This window comes from Lathyrus oleraceus, chromosome 7, assembly GCF_024323335.1.
Source record: "Lathyrus oleraceus cultivar Zhongwan6 chromosome 7, CAAS_Psat_ZW6_1.0, whole genome shotgun sequence".
In the NCBI taxonomy this organism is placed as follows: domain Eukaryota; kingdom Viridiplantae; phylum Streptophyta; class Magnoliopsida; order Fabales; family Fabaceae; genus Lathyrus; species Lathyrus oleraceus.
In genome coordinates, this window is record NC_066585.1 from 419,857,555 (window position 1) to 419,880,285 (window position 22,731).

Genomic DNA, 22,731 nt, shown 5'->3' on the forward strand with positions numbered 1-22,731 from the left:
ACATCGGGGGAGTGGGGTACATTTTGTCAAATGGGGATTCAAAATACTGGAATAATTTAATCGGGCCCAAACAACAAATAATGGAATGTATGAGTGTAAGTGCAAGAGAACTGTCTCATTGTAAGAAGGCCCAAGAGTAAGCCATGTGAAGAAAATAACACAACAACTTACATCTACAACACACTTAAAAATTAAATCGAAAAAAAGGTCAAATCGGGATTTGTACGGATGGAAATTGAGGGACACATAAAACCTAAATAATGTGCTCAAAGCCGGTTTGCGCATATTGACAACAATTGAAATGTCATATGCGATTAATCGAAACGCGGCGAAATACTATCAATATATCGATAAAAATAATCATGGATAAATAACAAGAAAATTGTCAAATCCATAAATTAAAAATCGATGTTTAACATTAAAATCAACAAGTGTTTAAAAAAAAAGAAAAAAAAAGGTTTAAAATAATAATAAAAAAATGGTAATAATAATAAAAACTAGTAAAAAATAGAAAATATGTTAAAAATGAGAAATGCTGAAAACCAAGGATTGAACCTAGAACCTAGAGTTTACCAAAGCACCTCTTTACCTACTCAACCAGATAAACATCTTTGTTATATAGTTTCAAACACTAATATATAATATAACAAAAGACGCACCAAACCTTTTAAATAAAACACAAAGTTGAAAACAGTAACTACGAATAACCAAAACTCATGTTGAAAACATGTAACGACGAATGACCAAGCTCAGTTTTCTTTCCATTTTGAAAATCAAAGTCTTAACAGCAAGTTAACATCACAATCAAACAGGCAGCGGTGTTGCTAAATCAAACATGAAGTACAAAGCATAATCGAAACATGGAAATAAAGCTTGGAAAGGAAGCTAACCGGTTTTGGCGAGCTCGACCGACGAATGTGAGTAAGCGTTGCCTTCAACTCTCTCCTTTTCTTTTCTGAATGGTAGCCGCCAATCCTCTTCAAAATTAGGGTTTTTTCAGCTCTTTAACAGTAGCCGCTAAAAATGTTTCCATAACTCTTTCAGCTTCTCAGTAGCCTTCTCAGCGGAGGGTGTAGACCACTGACACGGGAGCCGGGTGTATACTTAAAAGCTGATATTACAGAGGCAAATCTTTACACAATCGAGATAAAATCTCAAATGTTTTACCTTGCAATGACGGCGTTGAATTAACAATGCATAGTACTATTGGGATTATGTTTTGAGGGAATTCGGCTAAAATTGCACATGCTAGTTTAACATTTGCACCAGTCTCTTCTGACCTGGAAAGAATGGCAAGTGCTTCTAGAGCCTCTGATATGGAAACAGATTCGTTGATAGAAGAGTCTAAAGAGGAGACTAATGCAAGAACAGTGCCAGCACGGTTCACACAATCATTTACAGCACAATCAACTTCCCTAAAATGCAAAAGGCGAGAAATTGCTCTTGCTGCATGTACTTTCCAAATCTTGTGCCATCACGCAATACTCTGGTAGCAGGAAAAATAACTTCCTCAAAAATAGCTTTCCCTGCCATTTCAACTACCCAATAAAAGATTTGCCACAAAACATGTTGCTAGCTCCGCTATTTCCAAAACTGAAAAGCTAGCTAGTGCAACTAGAGAGAATAATGCATCTCTAGCATTAGCAGCCACCTCCCTATTCTCTTTAATGGAAAGAAATATTGCAGCTAGGCAGCGTGAGGACTCTACTAAGATACTTCTAGATTCAACATTAAGCAACTTCATGGCTGACCAAAGAGTTTTCAGAGCATTGTTGCTTTGTGCTTCGTGCATTACAGTCCCACTGTTGGGTTGAGTGTCAGAGAAAACCACCTCACTGTTCAGTTGTTTCTGTCCTTCATAATCTTCCCATGTTTTCATATCTGGTACACAATGCCCCTGATAGAAAATGAAGATTGCAGCATTATGCAGTTCACGTTTCTGGTTGATAATGAGAATTAGAAGACGACAATGGTTGTTCCGAGCCAACTCTGTGGTTCTCATCCTCTCCTTGAATTCTAGCAGGAATACCGAAACCTATCAAAGCCAGACAAAAACATGCTCCCAAACATCGAACTGTGGTGAATAGGCTGATGAGATGTTTGATTATGATGATTGAAAGACGAATCCGCCATTGGAATATCATTTCAAGGACGAAGCGATGGCGAAATACTGGACTGAAAGGTCCCCCTATGGGCGGAAAAGGTCGAACCTTGGCCTAGAAATGACGCGGGCGAATTATTAATCATGAAACCTGTTATGAATTGTCTTGGAATGAATGAAGAGAAAGACCAAAGTCCTGTGTTGAGTTGTTTATTCTTGAGATTATATCAGAAGAGTAGCTTTGAAAACCATCGGATCGCCAACAGAACTCGTCGGCAAAAACGCGGTTGCATCATTATCAATACTTGGTTGAATGAAACCTGAATGGTTGTGATTCCCATGCTATTTTCTTCCTTCTTATATTCTAGGATTTGACGTGTTTGGTGGTTTGAAAATGAACTATTATTGCAGGATGATATTGCACCGCATTGAGTTTCTCTGAGGTCTCTAAGCACCATGGTCGGTTCAGAAATTAAACCGGCATTGACGTGAGATTGTGTAACTGTTTATCATTGATCAACATTCCGTTTAACTCATCAATTTGCATTCTTTGCAGGTTCAGCATTCTCAAGTTGGGCAAAGCTAAAACCTTTAGACTGGCCAGAACCAACGGTAGCCATTTCGTAAAACAGGATGTGTCCAACAGTAGAAAAAGTGTCATGCAAAGCCTTGGAATCAAATTTCTTGTCCAAATTCTTCATAAAATACTTGCGATTCTTAGCTTGTGGTAGGATATCAAAAATGTCATTATCCGTCGACAAACTGCTAGCAACATTTACATTTTTCACTGGAGTGTCAAATTTCAAGGATCTTGATAACCTGCTAGCATCATTGGAGTGTCAAATTTCAATGACCTTGATGACCTCGATGAAGGTGGGCGCTTAACCAACTTGTCCGGTGATCTTGCAGAATTGTCTTCAGGGGTCATTAAATGCCTTTTAGGTGTCTTCAAGGCAGGTGTGGCAGACATCAGCCTGGATGGAGTTGAGAAATATCCCAATGGGGTTGACATAGGTTCAAGGCTTTTGACAGGTTCACCTTTGCCGTCTGTACACTCAATGGCCTTACAAGGTGTAGCTGGGATAATACTGGATGGTGTGGTTGTAGAATCTCTCAATAAGAGAAACAACAGTACTCTCGCCAGAGCCACTGCTACCGACTAAAGCTATGGTTTTTCACGGCAGGGACATTCAAGGAGAAGTCATTGAGGATTTCAACCTCGGGCCTAGAGCTTTATAATCTTCTGGAAAAGAAACCATACACCATTGCCATTCTTGTTCAAGATAAAGTAGTAGCTCATCATAAAAACTTGGTAACCAATTGGAGAACGATATTGTAGATGAAACAGACTGAAAATTTCCAACACTTGATGTTCTCTCCATTTCATCCTTCTCATTTGCAGACTTATTAGCCCGTTCTCTTGATTCAAAGTCTTCCCAAAGTTGTTTAATTGGTTTCAGATGTACCTTTGAATATTGAGATTCCAAAGACTTAAATCTTCCTATTCTAATGAGAATTCCACGCAAATCTTGAGCGGCATCAACCTTGCGATTGGATAATGCATCGGTAAGACGAGGCTGCACCATTGTGTCTAGCCTATCCTCCAAGTTTCCTCCTTCAATCTCTTTGAAATCTGATCCCGTCGGTTCTTTTCCAGTCACCAGTTCAAGCAAAATGACACCGAAACTGTAGACATCGCCTCTTGTTGTTGATCTTCCACTCTGTCCATACTTCGGTGGAATGTAGCCGAATGTTCCAGCAATATCCGTAGAGATATGAGTTTCACAAGCACTGATCAATCTTGCAAGTCCAAAGTCGGCGACTTTTGGCTCAAAATCCTCGTTTAGTAAAATGTTGCTGGCTTTCACATCCCTATGAATGATGTGAGGTATGAAACCGTGATGAAGAAAAGCCAGTCCTTTTGTCGTGCCGGTTGCAATTAAGTCCTTAGAACCAAGGATATCAAGAGATATAATGCCTTGTTTGTCAGTTTTGTGAAAGGGGTGACTAGATATCTGGGTATATGTCTCTAGAGCATCAACAGGAGCCAAAGTCGCAGGAATCTGTCACTTTTTCCTCTGCTGTGAAAGAGCAGCATTGCAGTCTGTAAGCTCGGTAATTATGCTAGAAGATATCCCAGGATGTAATTTCTTTGCATTATCAGGAGTTGTTGTATCAGCATGCATGCTTTGAACAGCCAATCCTTTTGAAAATTTACATTGCCGCCTAGATATGTAACTGGAGTCATAATCACAATTGGGTGATGGGGTCATATCACCGCGAAAAACAAGTGGCCAGTCAAAACTCATAGGAATTGATTGAGACAGGATTTGGTTGCATCCACTTTCAACTGGTATATTTCTTGTTTGCTGTAATGTGGGAACAAATGGTTGGCAGATGTGATTATGCCAATTGCGCCCAACATCCAGATGCAATCTGTCTGTCGCGGGAGGGAGATGTGAGTTAAAAGATGGAAAATAGATAGAAGGTATACCAGGCCATTCATATGGACTGCATTTTGAGATAGCAGAACTTCTACTATCAAATAGACATCTCTCTCTCTCTCTCTCTCTCTTAACTTGCCAAATTCTTCTACATTAACCTCTCGAATCGGTTTGCCATGATTATTTGACTTTACATCAGCTTTGTCAGCACCTGTTGGGTTCAAAGAACAGGTATTCTCATTGCTGGAGAAACTACCATCCTCCAATGCAGGTACAGGCGGCGTTGTAGCTTCACATTCTATATCGCAAGTATTTAATTCAGAAGACGATAATTTCCTTTCATTTGGCAATGAACACTGAGAACCTGGACTATTGCAACTTTCAGCAAGATTGTCAACAGTCCCTTCTTCAACGTTCCCAGTAGAGGTGTTCTCCTTAGTAAGTCTATTAAGAGAACAACTAAGGTTTGAATTTGAAGCAAGAGTGTCATTACCTATTGATGCGTCATGTTTGACATTCTAAATGGTAGGACTATCAAAAGACCTATCGCATATTGCCACCTCACCTTCAGAAATAATAATGGTGGAGGCCGCATGCATAATTGGCTTGAGGGACTCTCCAACTGCACTGTCAATAAGGGCGCTTTTATTTTTATTTCTCTTTTTTCCTATTTCTTCTTGGAGTAGTTCGAGGTTTGCCAATATTTGATTCTAGAGTATTATCTACAATTTTTACAGATGATGATAGGCTTTTTACAACTGCTGACTGGTGTAATAATTCTGCCGAATTCTGTATCATCGTAAAATGTCTGGATGGTCCTTGAGCAGATGACACTGCAGATTGACTAGTTTGAGCTCTTTCACAATATTCATTTATCTGATTAGTGGAAGTCATTCGATCAACATGACTTGCACTATCACATTGAATACTTGCTACTTGTCCTCAAAGATTAGCCATATTCTGATTTTATGCATGGATGAACATGATTGAATGAATGTGAGAAGGTCCTTGGTCATGAATGAATGATTGGAATATGAATGATTATGTGGGAATCTTTGAATATGAAGTGGAAAATTTTCCAATGTAATGAAGAAATATGAATGAAAATTTTAAAAATGTGAAAAAATGTAAAAATATGAAATAGTAAATATGAAGGTGAATGAAGGATATGAAGGTGAATGAAGAAATAATGCAAACGAGTGATCGATGGAGAAAAAATTTCAGGGTCAAAATCGGGGTATGACAGCTGCCCCTATTTAAACATCCTCCACCAGAGGAAAATGAAACAGCATTTTTCATCGGATCGCAGTGGGGGATGGTTAAATACCATGGAGACCCAGATTTTGAACCTGAAAAATGAAAATGCTATGATATGATATGCATGGTGCAGGACTCTTTATTTTTTTGAATTTATCTGTTAGGGATACAGAGAACCTTTAACAGGAGATGTCATAACAGACAAACCAATTTGTGGGGAATGTTGATGGTCCACAGGGAGACAGACAAATGATAAAAACCAACTCGCTGGGGAAAACAATCCTGCTGGAGAATTAGACACACACTAGAGAGTACTCAAAGTGAAATTCGATGAACGACACTTATAATACAAGAGATTTCGGCAGTAAGTTCACACATGACTTACTAAACCCGAATAAGAAAAATTTCTACAACAGGTTCATACATGACCTGACAACATTGGAACAAAAGGTTCAGCAACAGGTTCATACATGACCTGACAATACTGGAATAATCAAAGAAAAGGATTCTTCAAAAGCAGGTTCAGACATGACCTGGTAATACTGGAATAAAAGCTCAACAGCAACAGGTTCATACATGATCTAACAATGCTGGAATATCAAGAAGTTCTGACAGCAGGTTCAGACATGACCTAACAACATCAGAAAAATCAAAGAGAGTGTATCAGCAAGTTCATATATGACCTGACAACACTGAAATAAACATAGAGAAAGATTCTTCAAAACAGGTTCATCCATTACCTGGTAATACTGGAACGAAGGCTCAACAACAGGTTCATACATGACCTGACAATGTTGGGGAATATCAAGAATTTCTGACAGTAGGTTCAGACATGACCTAACAAGCTCAGAAAAATTCAAAAAGAGTATATCAACAGGTTCATACATGACCTGGTGACAAACTTGAATACTTTGAGAAAATTTCCACAACAAGTTCATACATGACTTGCCAACACTGGAATAAAACGTTCAGCCACATGTTCATACATGATCTGGTAATACTGGAATTTAGGCTCAACAACAACGGGTTCATACATGACCTGACAATGCTGGAGAATATCTAGAAATTCTGACAGCAGGTTCAGACATGACCTAACAAACTCAGAAAAATTCCAAAAGAGTATATTAACAGGTTCATACATGACCTGATAACAAACTTGAACATTTTGAGAAAATTTCCAAAACAAGTTCATACATGACTTGACAACATTAGAAAGATTCTTCAAAAACAGGTTCAGACATGACCTGGGAATATTGGAAAACATACAAAGCAAGTTTCATCAATAGGTTCATACATGACCTGACACTTTAGAATACATCTGATAGTTCTGGAGATTTCTCATAAGAAATATTCATCCAATCACAGATTTTGGAGATTCCTAACAGGGAATTTATGCAAAACAAAAATAAACGGGAGTCTTCTTATAAGTAGATCATCCACGCAAAAGGCTACGATGATTCTTCATAGAGAAATCAAACAAAACCAACATCATTGGAGTTTTCTAACACGAAAAAACCTCCAAGCTTCTGGGAACTCCTCAAGATGGTGAGTCATACATGACTTTCACGGAACCATCAGGAAAGACAAGGTATTCAAACTCTCTGTACGTGCCAACAACAATTGGACTTGACCGTAAGCGATGGACTACAAACAGATTCTTTAACGGATTTTGCCAATAACAATTGGACTTGATGAAAGTCATTAGTAAACAATTATCGACTACAATGGAGTTTGCCAGCAACAACTGGACTTGAAATGATGTTGACGATAACCAAACTTCAGATATTAATCACAAATGTATTTACAAACAGACTGACAGTGATGCCAACGACAATTGGGTTTAAAATAAATGTTGGTTACAACCAGACCATAAAGGATACCAGTTACAATTGGATTTGGTCAAAGACACTAGTGACAACCAGACTTAACAGACGATGCCAGTAATAACTGGTCTCAGAGGTCAAGGGATACAATCAACAACGAGACCTGAGATTATGCAAATGAGCGCGAAGCACTTCGGGCTATGCATGATTTGGATTTTGCTTATCTGCATGATGTATGAATGATCATGAAATGCAAATGCTGACAATATACACTGGAAATTAGATAAAGCTTTATGGAGGTACTGAATCCTCAACACCAACAACTCAACCAAAGGAGTGAGTAAATGCATCAAAGGAGGATATATCAAGCTGAACAGATACAACTGGCCCAATAATCCTTCCAGAGAATGATAAATTTGTGCTCTCTGAAGATAGATATTGATCATCCAAGGGGAGTCTTGCAACTTGAGACTTACGGGGAATGACGAAAGATTTCCTTTTAATATTTCCACATGTCAAAGCAAAATTGTGTTTCTCAATATGTTGAAAAATTCTTTTTGAGTTCAAAATTCATTATTAACAAATAAATGACATTTTGTGTAACAAAGAAAATCAGAGAAAAACAGCAAATGATAGAATTTGATAGGCAAACTTGTATTTATTCAAGAATGGTAGCACACAAATGGCGTAGCTCCATGGAATATTATAAATTTGAAAATGGCAATAGGGAAAGGTTTACATTGAATCGCCATGACTACTACTATCCCTAATAACAATGACTCCACGAGACCTCGCTTCTGAAGGGAGTAACTAGATTGATCTTCCATTTTTAGCTCTTCTGTGTTGATCAGTGATGAACCGATGCAGTTTATGCCCTTTGTCCCTAATTTTTGCCTGGATCGCCCTTTCGGGTTTTCAATCCACCGGGACGCTCTTTTTTGCCTAAGTCGCCCTTTCAGGTTTTCGACTTAGTGAGCTACCATTTTTTTTATATCCCTAACTTTTGCCTAGACCGCCCTTTCGGGTTTTCAGTCCACCGGGATTTGTTAGGCATAGTATGTTTTGACTGCATCAGAGTTCACAGGGTGAACGAGCTCTTCGCCATCCATAGTTGTGAGAAATAGAGCACCTCCAGAGTACGCTCTCTTTACAACATATGGGCCTTCATAGTTGGGAGTTCACTTCCCACGTGAATCTTTGTGTACTGGCAAGATCTTCTTGAGCACGAGATCTCCTTCCTTGAACTCTCGAGGACGGACCTTTTTGTCAAATGCCTTCTTGATTCGTTGCTGGTACAATTGTCCATGGCACAGTGTGGTCATCCGCTTCTCATCAATGAGATTAAGTTGATCATAGTTGTTCTGGATCCATTCAGCTTCATCCAGCTTGGCCTCCATCAATATTCTCATTGAAGGTATCTCTACTTCGACTGGGAGAACTGCGTCTATCTCATACACTAAGGAGAATGGGGTTGCCCCTGTTGAAGTGCGGACTGAGGTCCGGTATCCATGCAAAGCAAAGGGTAGCATCTCGTGCCAATCCTTATAAGTTTTCACCATCTTTTGCAGGATCTTCTTGATATTTTTGTTGGCAGCTTCAACAGCACCGTTCATCTTTGGACGGTATGGAGAAGAATTATGGTGGTCAATCTTGAAACTCTCATATAATTCTGTCATTGTCTTATTGTTCAAGTTTGAACCGTTGTCGGTGATGATCTTGCTTGGGATTCCATAGCGAAAGATAATCTGCTTCTTGATAAAGCGAGCAACCACATGTCTCGTCACATTGGTATAGGAAGCAGCCTCTACCCATTTAGTAAAGTAATCGATGGCAACCAGGATGAAGCGATGATCATTAGAAGCCTTGGGCTCTATAGCACCAATCATGTCGATGCCCCACATTGAGAAAGGCCAAGGTGATGTTAAAACATTCAACAGTGTTGGTGGTACATGCACCTTATCAGCATAAATTTGGCATTTATGACATTTTCTAGCATAGCTGAAACAATCGGATTCCATGGTCAACCAGTAATAGCCAGCTCTCAAAATCTTCTTGGCCATGGCATGTCCATTGGCATGGGTCCCAAAGGATCCTTCATGAATTTCCTTGATTAAAATGTCTGCTTCGTGTCTATCCACGCATCTGAGCAGAACCATGTCATGGTTTCTCTTGTAAAGCACATCATTGCTCAAAAAGAATTTGGACGATAACCTCCTCAGAGTTTTCTTATCCAACAATGTAGCGTCCTCTGGATACTCTTGGTTTAGAAGATATCGCTTGATGTCATGAAACCATGGTTTACCATCAGTTTCTTCTTCAATCAGCTGACAGTAAGCAGGCTCATCTCTTCGCTCGATTCGAATAAGTGGAGCTTCATTATGGAATTTGACTTGGTACATTGATGCTAATGTTGCCAAAGCGTCAGCCACTTGATTTTCTACTCTTGGGATGTGATGGAAAGTGATATCATTGAAGTATTCTATCATCTTCACAACATGAGCACGACACGGGATCAGCTTCGCATCACGGGTCTCCCATTCACCTTTGACTTGATAGATCACCAAGGCTGAATCTCCATACACCTCAAGGATCTTGATTCGGAGATCAATTGCGGCTTCCAGACCAAGGATACAAGCTTCATACTCTGCGACATTATTCGTACAATCAAAGCATAACCTTGCTGTAAAAGGGGTAAAGCCACCATTTGGATTCATCAAAACAGCTCCCACACCATGACCACTGTAATTGGAGGAACCATCGAACGCGAGCTTCCATCGAGATCCTGGTTCTGGTCCTTCATCTGGGCCTGGGATCTCACAATCTTTTATCACCATTATATCCTCATCGGGGAAATCAAACTTCAAAGGTTGATAGTCTTCAACTGGTTGATGAGCAAGATACTCTGCTAACACGCTTCCCTTGATTTCCTTCTGGGTTACGTACTGGATGTCATACTCTGACAAAAGCATCTGCCAACGGGCAAGTCTTCCAGTCAAGGCAGGTTTCTCAAAGATATACTTTATTGGATCCATTTTTTAGATCAACAAAGTAGTATGGCAAATCATGTATTGCCTTAAACGACGAGCGGCCCATGCTAGCGCACAACAAGTTTTCTCCAAAAGTCAATATCGACTTTCACAATCGGTAAACTTTTTACTCAGATAGTAAATAGCATGTTCTTTCCGACCAGTTTCGTCATATTGCCCCAGCACGCATCCCATTGATCCTTCAAGCACAGTCATATACATGATTAATGGCTTTCCTGGGACAGGTGGGATCAGAATAGGAGGCTCTTGCAAGTATTGACGGATCTTCTCAAAAGCATTTTGACAATCCGAATTCCATTCAACAGCTTGATCCTTTCGAAGCAATTTGAAGATAGGCTCACACGTGGCCGTCATATGTGAGATAAACCTTGAGATGTAATTCAAACGTCCAAGGAAACCTCTGACTTCTCGCTCGGTGCGTGGAGCAGGCATTTCTTGTATAGCTCGGACCTTGTTAGGGTCCACCTCAATTCCTCGTTGACTAACGATAAAACCAAGCAACTTCCCTGAACGGACACCAAATGTGCATTTTGCAGGGTTTAATCGTAATCTAAACTTTCTGAGGCGTTCAAACAGCTTCTTCAGATGGCTCATATGATCTTCTTCATTCTGAGATTTAGCGATCATGTCGTCAACATATACCTCTATCTCCTTGTGCATCATATCATGGAAGAGAGTGACCATAGCTCTTTGGTAAGTTGCCCCGGCATTTTTGAGACCGAAAGGCATTACCTTGTAGCAAATCGTGCCCCAAGGGGTAATAAAAGTGGTCTTCTCCATGTCATCTAGAGCCATCTTGATTTGATTGTATCCAGAAAAACCATCCATAAAGGAGAATACAGCAAAACTTGCAGTGTTGTCTACTAGAGTATCAATGTGTGGTAGAGGGAAATCGTCCTTTGGGCTAGCTCTGTTCAGATCCCTATAGTCAACACACATCCTCACCTTTCCATCCTTTTTGGGCACAGGTACAATATTAGCTACCCATTGTGGGTATTTCGCCACTGCGAGAAAACCAACGTCAAATTATCGTTTGACTTCTTCACGAATCTTCAGAGCCATATCTGGTCTCGTTCTTCGGAGTTTCTGTTTTACTGGCGGGCAATCTGGCTGAAGTGGCAGCTTGTGCTCAACGATGTCGGTGTCTAGACCTGGCATATCCTGGTATGACCATGCAAATACATCCACATATTCTTGTAGCAGCTTAACCAATCTCTCCTTGACGCTTGCTTCAAGTGTGGTGCCAATTTTAACTTCTTTCTTCTCTTCCTCTGTGCCAAGGTTGATTGTTTCCCCCGGTTCTTCATGTGGCTGAAGGGCTTTGGACTCGTGCTCGAGCAGCCTTGCCAATTCGTCGGGGATGTAACAATCTTCTTCACCCTCTTCTTCCGCTTGGTAGATAGGGGAGTCAAAGTTATGAGAGGTAATAAAGTCATTGGATTCAACGGGGTTATCATTTATTCTGCATGTTTGAATGATTGATTTTTAGAAAAGTAAAAATAAAAGATGCATAAATGAAGAGTTTTTTTTGTTTTTGAAAAGATTTCCATTTTCTTAAGAGAAAGCAAAATAAATGAATAAGAAGAATTTAACAAAATGCCTTTCATTCATTGATAATGACTATTTGAAAATGAAAAGGGCCCCTACAACATGATCCATTAGCCTTGGGCAGAGCTAAGGATTTGAAAGGAAAAAAAACAACAATTATTACTTTGACAAAGGAAAAATTTCGGGGATCTCAACCGCCTTCCAGTTGTTCAAAGCTGTCTCACACCGGTAAACCAAACATGGCTCATCTTCATTTTCGGTGCTGTCTTCAATGGCGTTCACCGTAGGATCTCCATGGGGAGGAAGAGGATTGTTCTTCACATTCGGTCCCATGTCCTTAAAAGACAAGATCTTGCTTTCAATTAGCTCACGAACCCTATGCTTCAGAGCGTAACAACCCTCTAAGTCATGCCCGGGGGTACCTTCATGGAAAGGGCAGTGTGCATTAGGGTTGTACCATGGAGGAAGACGATCAGGTGGAGGTCCCAAAGGTCTGGGAACCACCAACCCCTTTTGTAATAGGGAGGGATAGAACTCACTGTACGACATTGGGATTGGATTGAAGGTCGCCTTTTCCCCTTGCCTCCTATTCTGGTTCTGAGCATTTTGCCTCGGCGCTTGAGCTCTCGGTTGTTGATAAACAGGAGCTATTGGTGCCTGTTGATAGGCTGGAGGAGCTGCGGCACGTGGTTGAACCGGCGCTGATCGATAAGCTGGAGGCGCTTGATAAGCCTGAGCAGGCTGTTGATTGAATGCAGGCGTCACAGCAGCTACGTACGGCTGAGGAGCGTATTGGACGGGATACATGGGTTGTTGAACATACTGCTGAGGTGGATATTGTTGTGGTCTCCTTCTTGGAGGAACTCTTCCTTGACCATCAGTCACAGCATTTGTTTCCCCTTCCTTCTTCCTAGGAAACCCTCCAGAGAACTTCTTTTGATTGGCATTTGAAGTTCCAGCTACAACCTCCAGTTTTCCATTCCTTACACCATATTCAACACGAGCTCCTATAGCAACAAGCTCGGAGGATCCCAAAGAAGCACTTCCAACCATCTTCTCGTAGAATTGGGGTTGGACAGTGTCGATGAACAGTTCAGCCAATTCCTTTTCAGCAAGAGGTGGTTCGACTTGAGAAGCCAGCTCCCTCCATCTTTGAGCGTATTCTTTGAATGACTCTTTGTCATGCTGGAACATGCTCTGCAACTGTCTTCTGTCAGGCGCCATGTCCATGTTGTATTTGTAATGTTTTATGAACGCATCTGACAGGTCTTGGAAACACCTGATCCTGCTCTGATCCAGACTTAGATACCATTTGGAAGGAGCCCCACTCAAGCTGTCCTGAAAACAGTGGATCATCAGCTTGTCGTCCTCCACGTGTGCAACCATTTTTCGATAATACATGATGAGATGGCTCTTAGGACAAGTATGCCCCTTGTATTTGTCGAAGTCCGGAGTTTTGAATTTGGCCGGAATCACCAAACCGGATACAAGGCACATTTCTTTGGTAGCAGATCCAAAGACGTGGTCTCCTTCTAAATCTCGGAATTTCTTCTCAAGGAGCTGCATGTTCTCCTTTACCTCCCTGAAGTCCTCAAACCTTACTTCGTCACCAACAACAGTTGAGTCAACAGTCTGATACATGTGGTTTTGATCTTCATAATGAGGAACATGCCTAGCATAGGAAGCTGGTGGAACCACAGTATGGATGACTGGACGTGCGTCGGTGTAAATCGGTAACGGCACGGCTTGTTGGACAGATTGCCCCATGTCGTGCACCACCTCCGCTCGGGGGACGAAGTCATAGGGTAGCCCATATGGAGGAATGGTTGAGGGTAACGTCCTCTGAGGTGGGACTTCCACTGTTGGGCCCGTGGTCTTTGAAATCACGGTCGCTTGCGGAATCTCAAACCTGAAGGTTAAAGCTTGCAGCATCTCTCGCATCTGGGACATGCCTCCCTTGATTTCATATAGTTCAGCTCTAACTCGGGCGCTCTCTTGTTCTTGTTCAGCCATTCTCTGTCTTGCTCTGGCGCGAGTATTATACCGGTGTTGAAAATTCAGCGTGACACTGGAGGAAGAAAGGGCGGAATGAGACTCTATTTTGAAAATGTATGAATGCATGTATGGATGCATCTTGTTTGCAAAACTCTTGGTTCAAACTAAAAGTTTTGCTTTTTATGCGTATGCAATGAATGGATGGATGCAATGTTTTTTTTTTGGATAGGTTCAAAGGTCGGAGGTATGGATAAATTTGATTGCTTTTCAAAAACAGGGTTCTCACCGGGTATGATCTAGGGCTTTGTCACAAAGGATCCCCAGAGTCATTGATTCACAAGAATGTTTGACGCTTACGGGAAATACTTTCCGATCGTCAACTCCATCAAGGGAATCTATTCTGGGTGAGGTTCTCGTACCGACTCTTACGAAGTATTCACCTCGGGAGTCCGTACTACGCAACCATCGACTTGGTTCTAGACAGGGTACTCAGAGTCATGGATTCAAAAGAATGTTTGACGCTTACGGGAAATACTTTACGGTCGTCAACTCCATCTAGAGAATCTATTCTGAGCGAGGTTCTCATATCGATTCTTACGAAGTATCCACCTCGGGAATCCATACTACGCAACCATCATTCCTAGTTGGCCAAAGGTTCAATGTTCTAAAAGGTTCTTAGAGTTATGGACCCCTTTGAAACATCGAAGCTTACGAGGTATACACCTCGGACGACAATATTTGCAAAAGGATCTACTCTAAGTGAGGTTCTCGTACCGACTCTTACGAAGTATACACCTCGGGAGTCTGTACTACTCAACCATCATCTTATCTTATGTTTTTTCACTCTAGACTCGGGTGTAGAGTCTTTCCCACATGGTTTGCAATCAAATACCCAAATACCAACAATCACAATAGAACCAATATACAACAGATATATCAATATAATAATAAAGATAAATAAAAGCAATAAATAAGGAAAAGCCACACAATTTAAACAAACAAAGGCACACAAACGTCCTAACTAGGCTTGACTCACTTAGGGATTGGGTATGATCCCCAGCAGAGTCGCCATCTGTCGTACCTCATATGAAAAAATGGGAATACGACCTATGCGAAACGCGATCGCACGCTCGCAATGATGGACTGAACAGAGTCGCCACCGAACTTTATTTATTCCTGAAAAGGAAAGGGGAAATATCGATAAAACCCAAGACAAAAAAACGACAATGATTATTGGTCGTCGCAACCAAATCAGGGTTCGGGAGTCGATTACGCAAGGGGAAGGTATTAGCACCCCTCACGTCCGTTGTACTCAACGGGAACCATTAGGTCAGTTGTGTGCGTTAGTGTTAGTTTGAAATGTTAGGCTTTTCAAGTTATTAGGTGGGAAAGAAAGAATAGAAGAAAGGAGACATACGTCTCGAATCTTAATCTCAGGAGTGCACGGTATACACCATGTTCCATTTCCACCTTTATTGAAAAAGTGTTAAATAAGAATTAGGTATTTTGAGTTTTGTTGTGAAAATGACTTGACCCTAGATCAAGTATTGAAGGACGTTCAAGAGAAATTTGAATGAGTGTTTGAGAGAAAACAAAGTGGATAAATTTGGATGATGGCGAGAGCTAGGATTGGCGAGATATACATCTCAAATCCTAGTCTCAGAAGTGCGCGGTATACACCACGTTCCACTTCCATCTTTATTGAAAAGGTCTTGACTATGAATTAATATTTTTTAAGTTTTTATTAGGAAAAATGGCTTGACGTTGAATCAAGCGTTTGATGAAAATTTGAAAGAAATGGAATAGAATAGGAGGGAGAAATGGATTGATTTGTTTATTGAGAAAATACTCGACGTTGGATCGAGTCTTATTTTTGATCTTTTGGAAATTGTGGATTTTATTCTTGTGTTAGTAGCTAACTAAACAGTCAAAGAAATAAAACAGTAAAATTATCACACATCGGGGGAGTGGGGTACATTTTGTCAAATGGGGATTCAAAATACTGGAATAATTAAATTGGGCCCAAACAACAAATAATGTAATGTATGAGTGTAAGTGCAAGAGAACTGTCTCATTGTAATAAGGCCCAAGAGTAAGTCATGTGAAGAAAATAACACAACAACTTACATCTACAACACACTTAAAAATTAAATCGAAAAAAAGGTCAAATCGGAATTTGTACGGATGGAAATTGAGGGACACATAAAACCTAAATAATGTGCTCAAAGCCGGTTTGCGCATATTGACAACAATTGAAATGTCATATGCGATTAATCGAAACGCGACGAAATACTATCAATATATCGATAAAAATAATCATGGATAAATAACAAGAAAATTGTCAAATCCATAAATTAAAAATCGATGTTTAACATTAAAATCAACAAGTGTTTAAAAAAAAGAGAAAAAAAAAAGGTTTAAAATAATAATAAAAAAATGGTAATAATAATAAAAACTAGTAAAAAATAGAAAGTATGTTAAAAATGAGAAATGTTGAAAACCAAGGATTGAATCCAGAATCTAGAGTTTACCAAAGCACCTCTTTACCTACTCAACCAGATAAACATCCTTGTTATATAGTTTCAAAAACTAATATATAATATAACAAAAGACGCACCAAACCTTTTAAATAAAACACGAAGTTGAAAACAGTAACTACGAATAACCAAAACTCATGTTGAAAACATGTAACGACGAATGACCAAGCTCAGTTTCCTTTCCATTTTGAAAATCAAAGTCTTAACAGCAAGTTAACATCACAATCAAACAGGCAGCGGTGTTGCTAAATCAAACATGAAGTTCAAAGCATAATCGAAACATGGAAATAAAGCTTGGAAAGGAAGCTAACCGGTTGCGGCGAGCTCGACCGACGAATGTGAGTAAGCGTTGCCTTCAACTCTCTCCTTTTCTTTTCTGAATGGTAGCCGCCAATCCTCTTCAAAATTAGGGTTTTTTCAGCTCTTTAACAGTAGCCGCTAATCTTCTCCTCTTCTTTTCTGAATGGTGGCCGCTAATGTTCTCCTAAAACTAGGGTTTTTCAGCTCTCCCCCTGTTAGTGAACAATGGCCTCCCTTTTATAGTCACACTGCTAGGGTCTTTTGAATTGGCCGCTGAGACCAAAGGGGTGTTGGACTTGGAAGTGCTTTTGGTGCTGCCAGTTTGTCTACCCTGTTTTGGTGTTTATTCTGAAAAAGGTAATATGTACCTTGTACTTCTTCTGTAAAAATGTTTTATTTTGTTGCTTGTGAACCTTTGCTGCCTTACTAAGTTATTGTGATTTTACTGCAGTGAAGTTTCTTGCAACTTTGAGGCTTCTGTTAACCACACTCAACCTTGCAAGAGCAACCTTCTTGAGGTCAGGCCTGTAGTAGTTATCTGCCACTGGTTTTGAACAGCCTTAGCCATCCTCCTAAACTCCTTCTTCATCACAGATTTATGAAGCAAAGCGGACGGCTTGTTCTGCTTCCTTGGCTTGGAGAAAGTTAGCAGGCTTCAAGTTAGAGTGCACAATACGTTCCTCGTGAATTGTATTGACAACTTGAAGAATTTTCGGCCAATAAAACCGAAGCCAGTTTTCATCTATCATCTCGTTTGATTCACTCAGCTTCTTCCACTGCTGCGACAACATGTGAGCTAACTCAATTTCACCGTATTCAAACTCAGAGTCGGCACAAGAATCAAATGTTTGCACCACACTTGCAGCCTTATCAACTGATAATTTATTCGATTTTTCGACACAAGTGTTTACATTCGTTGATTCCATAACTCTTTCAGCTTCTTAGTAGCCTTCTCAGCGGAGGGTGTAGACCACTGACACGGGAGCCAGGTGTATACTTAAAAGCTGATATTACAGAGGCAAATCTTTACACAATCGAGATAAAATCTCAAATGTTTTACCTTGCAATGACGACGTTGAATTAACAATGCACAGTACTATTGGGATTATGTTTTGAGGGAATTCGGCTAAAATTGCACATGCTAGTTTAACATTTGCACCAGTCTCTTCTGACCTGGAAAGAATGGCAAGTGCTTCTAGAGCCTCTGATGTGGAAACAGATTCGTTGATAGAAGAGTCTAAAGAGGAGACTAATGCAAGAACAGTGCCAGCACGGTTCACACAATCATTTACAGCACAATCAACTTCCCTAAAATGCAAAAGGCGAGAAATTGCTCTTGCTGCATGTACTTTCCAAATCTTGTGCCATCACGCAATACTCTGGTAGCAGGAAAAATAACTTCCTCAACAATAGCTTTCCCTGCCATTTCAACTACCCAATAAAAGATTTGCCACAAAACATGTTGCCAGCTCCGCTATTTCCAAAACTGAAAAGCTAGCTAGTGCAACTAGAGAGAATAATGCATCTCTAGCATTAGCAGCCACCTCCCTATTCTCTTTAATGGAAAGAAATATTGCAGCTAGGCAGCGTGAGGACTCTACTAAGATACTTCTAAATTCAACATTAAGCAACTTCATGGCTGACCAAAGAGTTTTCAGAGCATTGTTGCTTTGTGCTTCGTGCATTACAGTCCCACTGTTGGATTGAGTGTCAGAGAAAACCACCTCACTGTTCAGTTGTTTCTGTCCTTCATAATCTTCCCATGTTTTCATATCTGGTACACAATGCCCCTGATAGAAAATGAAGATTGCAGCATTATGCAGTTCACGTTTCTGGTTGATAATGAGAATTAGAAGACGACAATGGTTGTTCCGAGCCAACTCTGTGGTTCTCATCCTCTCCTTGAATTCTAGCAGGAATACCGAAACCTGTCAAAGCCAGACAAAAACCTGCTCCCAAACATCGAACTATGGTGAATAGGCTGATGAGATTTTTGATTATGATGATTGAAAGACGAATCCGCCATTGGAATATCATTTCAAGGACGAAGCGATGGCGAAATACTGGACTGAAAGGTCCCCCTATGGGCGGAAAAGGCCGAACCTTGGCCTAGAAATGACGCGGGCGAATTATTAATCATGAAACCTGTTCTGAATTGTCTTGGAATGAATGAAGAGAAAGACCAAAGTCCTGTGTTGAGTTGTTTATTCTTGAGATTATATCAGAAGAGTAGCTTTGAAAATCATCGGATCGCCAACAGAACTCGTCGGCAAAAACGCGGTTGCATCATTATCAATACTTGGTTGAATGAAACCTGAATGGTTGTTCCCATGCTATTTTCTTCCTTCTTATATTCTAGGATTTGACGTGTTTGGTGGTTTGAAAATGAACTATTATTGCAGGATGATATTACACCGCATTGAGTTTCTCTGAGGTCTCTAAGCACCATGGTCGGTTCAGAAATTAAACCGGCATTGACGTGAGATTGTGTAACTGTTTATCATTGATCAACATTCCGTTTAACTCATCAATTTGCATTCTTTGCAGGTTCAACATTCTCATGTTGGGCAAAGCTAAAACCTTTAGACTGGCCAGAACCAACGGTAGCCATTTCGTAAAACAGGATGTGTCCAACAGTAGAAAAAGTGTCATGCAAAGCCTTGAAATCAAATTTCTTGTCCAAATTCTTCAGAAAATACTTGCGATTCTTAGCTTGTGGTAGGATATCAAAAATGTCATTATCCGTCGACAAACTGCTAGCAACATTTACATTTTTCACTGGAGTGTCAAATTTCAAGGATCTTGATAACCTGCTAGCATCATTGGAGTGTCAAATTTCAATGACCTTGATGACCTCGATGAAGGTGGGCGCTTAACCAACTTGTCCGGTGATCTTGCAGAATTGTCTTCAGGGGTCATTAAATGCCTTTTAGGTGGCTTCAAGGCAGGTGTGGCAGACATCAGCCTGGATGGAGTTGACACATATCCCAATGGGGTTGACATAGGTTCAAGGCTTTTGACAGGTTCACCTTTGCCGTCTGTACACTCAATGGCCTTACAAGGTGTAGCTGGGATAATACTGGATGGTGTGGTTGTAGAATCTCTCAATAAGAGAAACAACAGTACTCTCGCCATAGCCACTGCTACCGACTAAAGCTATGGTTTTTCACGGCAGGGACATTCAAGGAGAAGTCATTGAGGATTTCAACCTCGGGCCTAGAGCTTTATAATCTTCTGGAAAAGAAACCATACACCATTTCCATTCTTGTTCAAGATAAAGTAGTAGCTCATCATAAAAACTTGGTAACCAATTGGAGAACGATATTGTAGATGAAACAGACTGAAAATTTCCAACACTTGATGTTCTCTCCATTTCATCCTTCTCATTTGCAGACTTATTAGCCCGTTCTCTTGATTCAAAGTCTTCCCAAAGTTGTTTAATTGGTTTCAGATGTACCTTTGAATATTGAGATTCCAAAGACTTAAATCTTCATATTCTAATGAGAATTCCACGCAAATCTTGAGCGGCATCAACCTTGCGATTGGATAATGCATCGGTAAGACGAGGCTGCACCATTGTGTCTAGCCTATCCTCCAAGTTTCCGCCTTCAATCTCTTTGAAATCTGGTCCTGTCGGTTCTTTTCCAGTCACCAGTTCAAGCAAAATGACACCGAAACTGTAGACATCGCCTCTTGTTGTTGATCTTCCACTCTGTCCATACTTCGGTGGAATGTAGCCGAATGTTCCAGCAATATCCGTAGAGATATGAGTTTCACAAGCACTGATCAATCTTGCAAGTCCAAAGTCGGCGACTTTTGGCTCAAAATCCTCGTTTAGTAAAATGTTGTTGGCTTTCACATCCCTATGAATGATGTGAGGTATGAAACCGTGATGAAGAAAAGCCAGTCCTTTTGTCGTGCCGGTTGCAATTAAGTCCTTAGAATGAAGGATATCAAGAGATATAATGCCTTGTTTGTCAGTTTTGTGAAAGGGGTGACTAGATATCTGGGTATATGTCTCTAGAGCATCAACAGGAGCCAAAGTCGCAGGAATCTGTCACTTTTTCCTCTGCTGTGAAAGAGCAGCATTGTAGTCTGTTAGCTCGGTAATTATGCTAGAAGATATCCCAGGATGTAATTTCTTCGCATTATCAGGAGTTGTTGTATCAGCATGCATGCTTTGAACAGCCAATCCTTTTGAAAATTTACATTGCCGCCTAGATATGTAACTGGAGTCATAATTACAATTTGGTGATGGGGTCACATCACCGCGAAAAACAAGTGGCCAGTCAAAACTCATAGGAATTGATTGAGACAGGATTTGGTTGCATCCACTTTCAACTGGTATATTTCTTGTTTGCTGTAATGTGGGAACAAATGGTTGGCAGATGTGATTATGCCAATTGCGCCCAACATCCAGATGCAATCTGTCTGTCGCGGGAGGGAGATGTGAGTTAAAAGATGGAAAATAGATAGAAGGTATACCAGGCCATTCATATGGACTGCATTTTGAGAAAGCAGAACTTCTACTATCAAATAGACATCTATCTCTCTCTCTCTCTTAACTTGCCAAATTCTTCCACATTAACTTCTCGAATCGGTTTGTCATGAATATTTGACTTTACATTAGCTTTGTCAGCACCTGTTGGGTTCAAAGAACAGGTATTCTCATTGCTGGAGAAACTACCATCCTCCAATGCAAGTACAGGCGGCGTTGTAGCTTCACATTCTATATCGCAAGTATTTAATTCAGAAGACGATAATTTCCTTTCATTTGGCAATGAACACTGAGAACCTGGACTATTGCAACTTTCAGCAAGATTGTCAACAGTCCCTTCTTCAATGTTCCCAGTAGAGGTGTTCTCCTTAGTAAGTCTATTAAGAGAACAACTAAGGTTTGAATTTGAAGCAAGAGTGTCATTACCTATTGATGCGTCATGTTTGACATTCTAAATGGTAGGACTATCAAAAGACCTATCGCATATTGCCACCTCACCTTCAGAAATAATAATGGTGGAGGCCGCATGCATAATTGGCTTGAGGGACTCTCCAACTGCACTGTCAATAAGGGCGCTTTTATTTTTATTTCTCTTTTTTCCTATTTCTTCTTGGAGTAGTTCGAGGTTTGCCAATATTTGATTCCAGAGTATTATCTACAATTTTTACAGTTGATGATGGGCTTTCTACAACTGCTGACTGGTGTAATAATTCTGCCGAACTCTGTATCATCGCAAAATGTCTGGATGGTCCTTGAGCAGATGACACTGCAGATTGACTAGTTTGAGCTCTTTCACAATATTCATTTATCTGATTAGTGGAAGCCATTCGATCAACATGACTTGCACTATCACATTGAATACTTGCTACTTGTCCTCCAAGATTAGCCATATTCTGATTTTATGCATGGATGAACATGATTGAATGAATGTGAGAAGGTCCTTGGTCATGAATGAATGATTGAAATATGAATGATTATGTGGGAATCTTTGAATATGAAGTGGAAAATTTTCCAATGTAATGAAGAAATATGAATGAAAATTTTAAAAATGTGAAAAAATGTAAAAATATGAAATAGTAAATATGAACGTGAATGAAGGATATGAAGGTGAATGAAGAAATAATGCAAACGAGTGATCGATGGGGAAAAATTTTCAGGGTCAAAATCGGGGTATGACAGTA

General features: G+C 40.2%; 1 long non-coding RNA gene across 7 annotated transcripts; it reads left to right on the top strand.

The window, feature by feature from the left end:
• The first annotated feature begins 16,839 nt into the window (after positions 1-16,839).
• Positions 16,840-22,527, top strand: LOC127103007 (uncharacterized). Of its 7 annotated transcripts, none has more exons than XR_007794737.1 (4): positions 16,840-17,090; positions 17,247-17,409; positions 17,504-17,570; positions 17,647-22,527. It is a non-coding gene; the product is annotated as an uncharacterized LOC127103007 (long non-coding RNA). The 7 variants fall into 7 exon arrangements; XR_007794741.1 differs by having other exon boundaries at positions 17,509-17,570; XR_007794736.1 differs by having other exon boundaries at positions 16,841-17,090; positions 17,504-19,502; positions 19,600-22,527.
• The last annotated feature ends 204 nt before the right edge of the window (positions 22,528-22,731 follow it).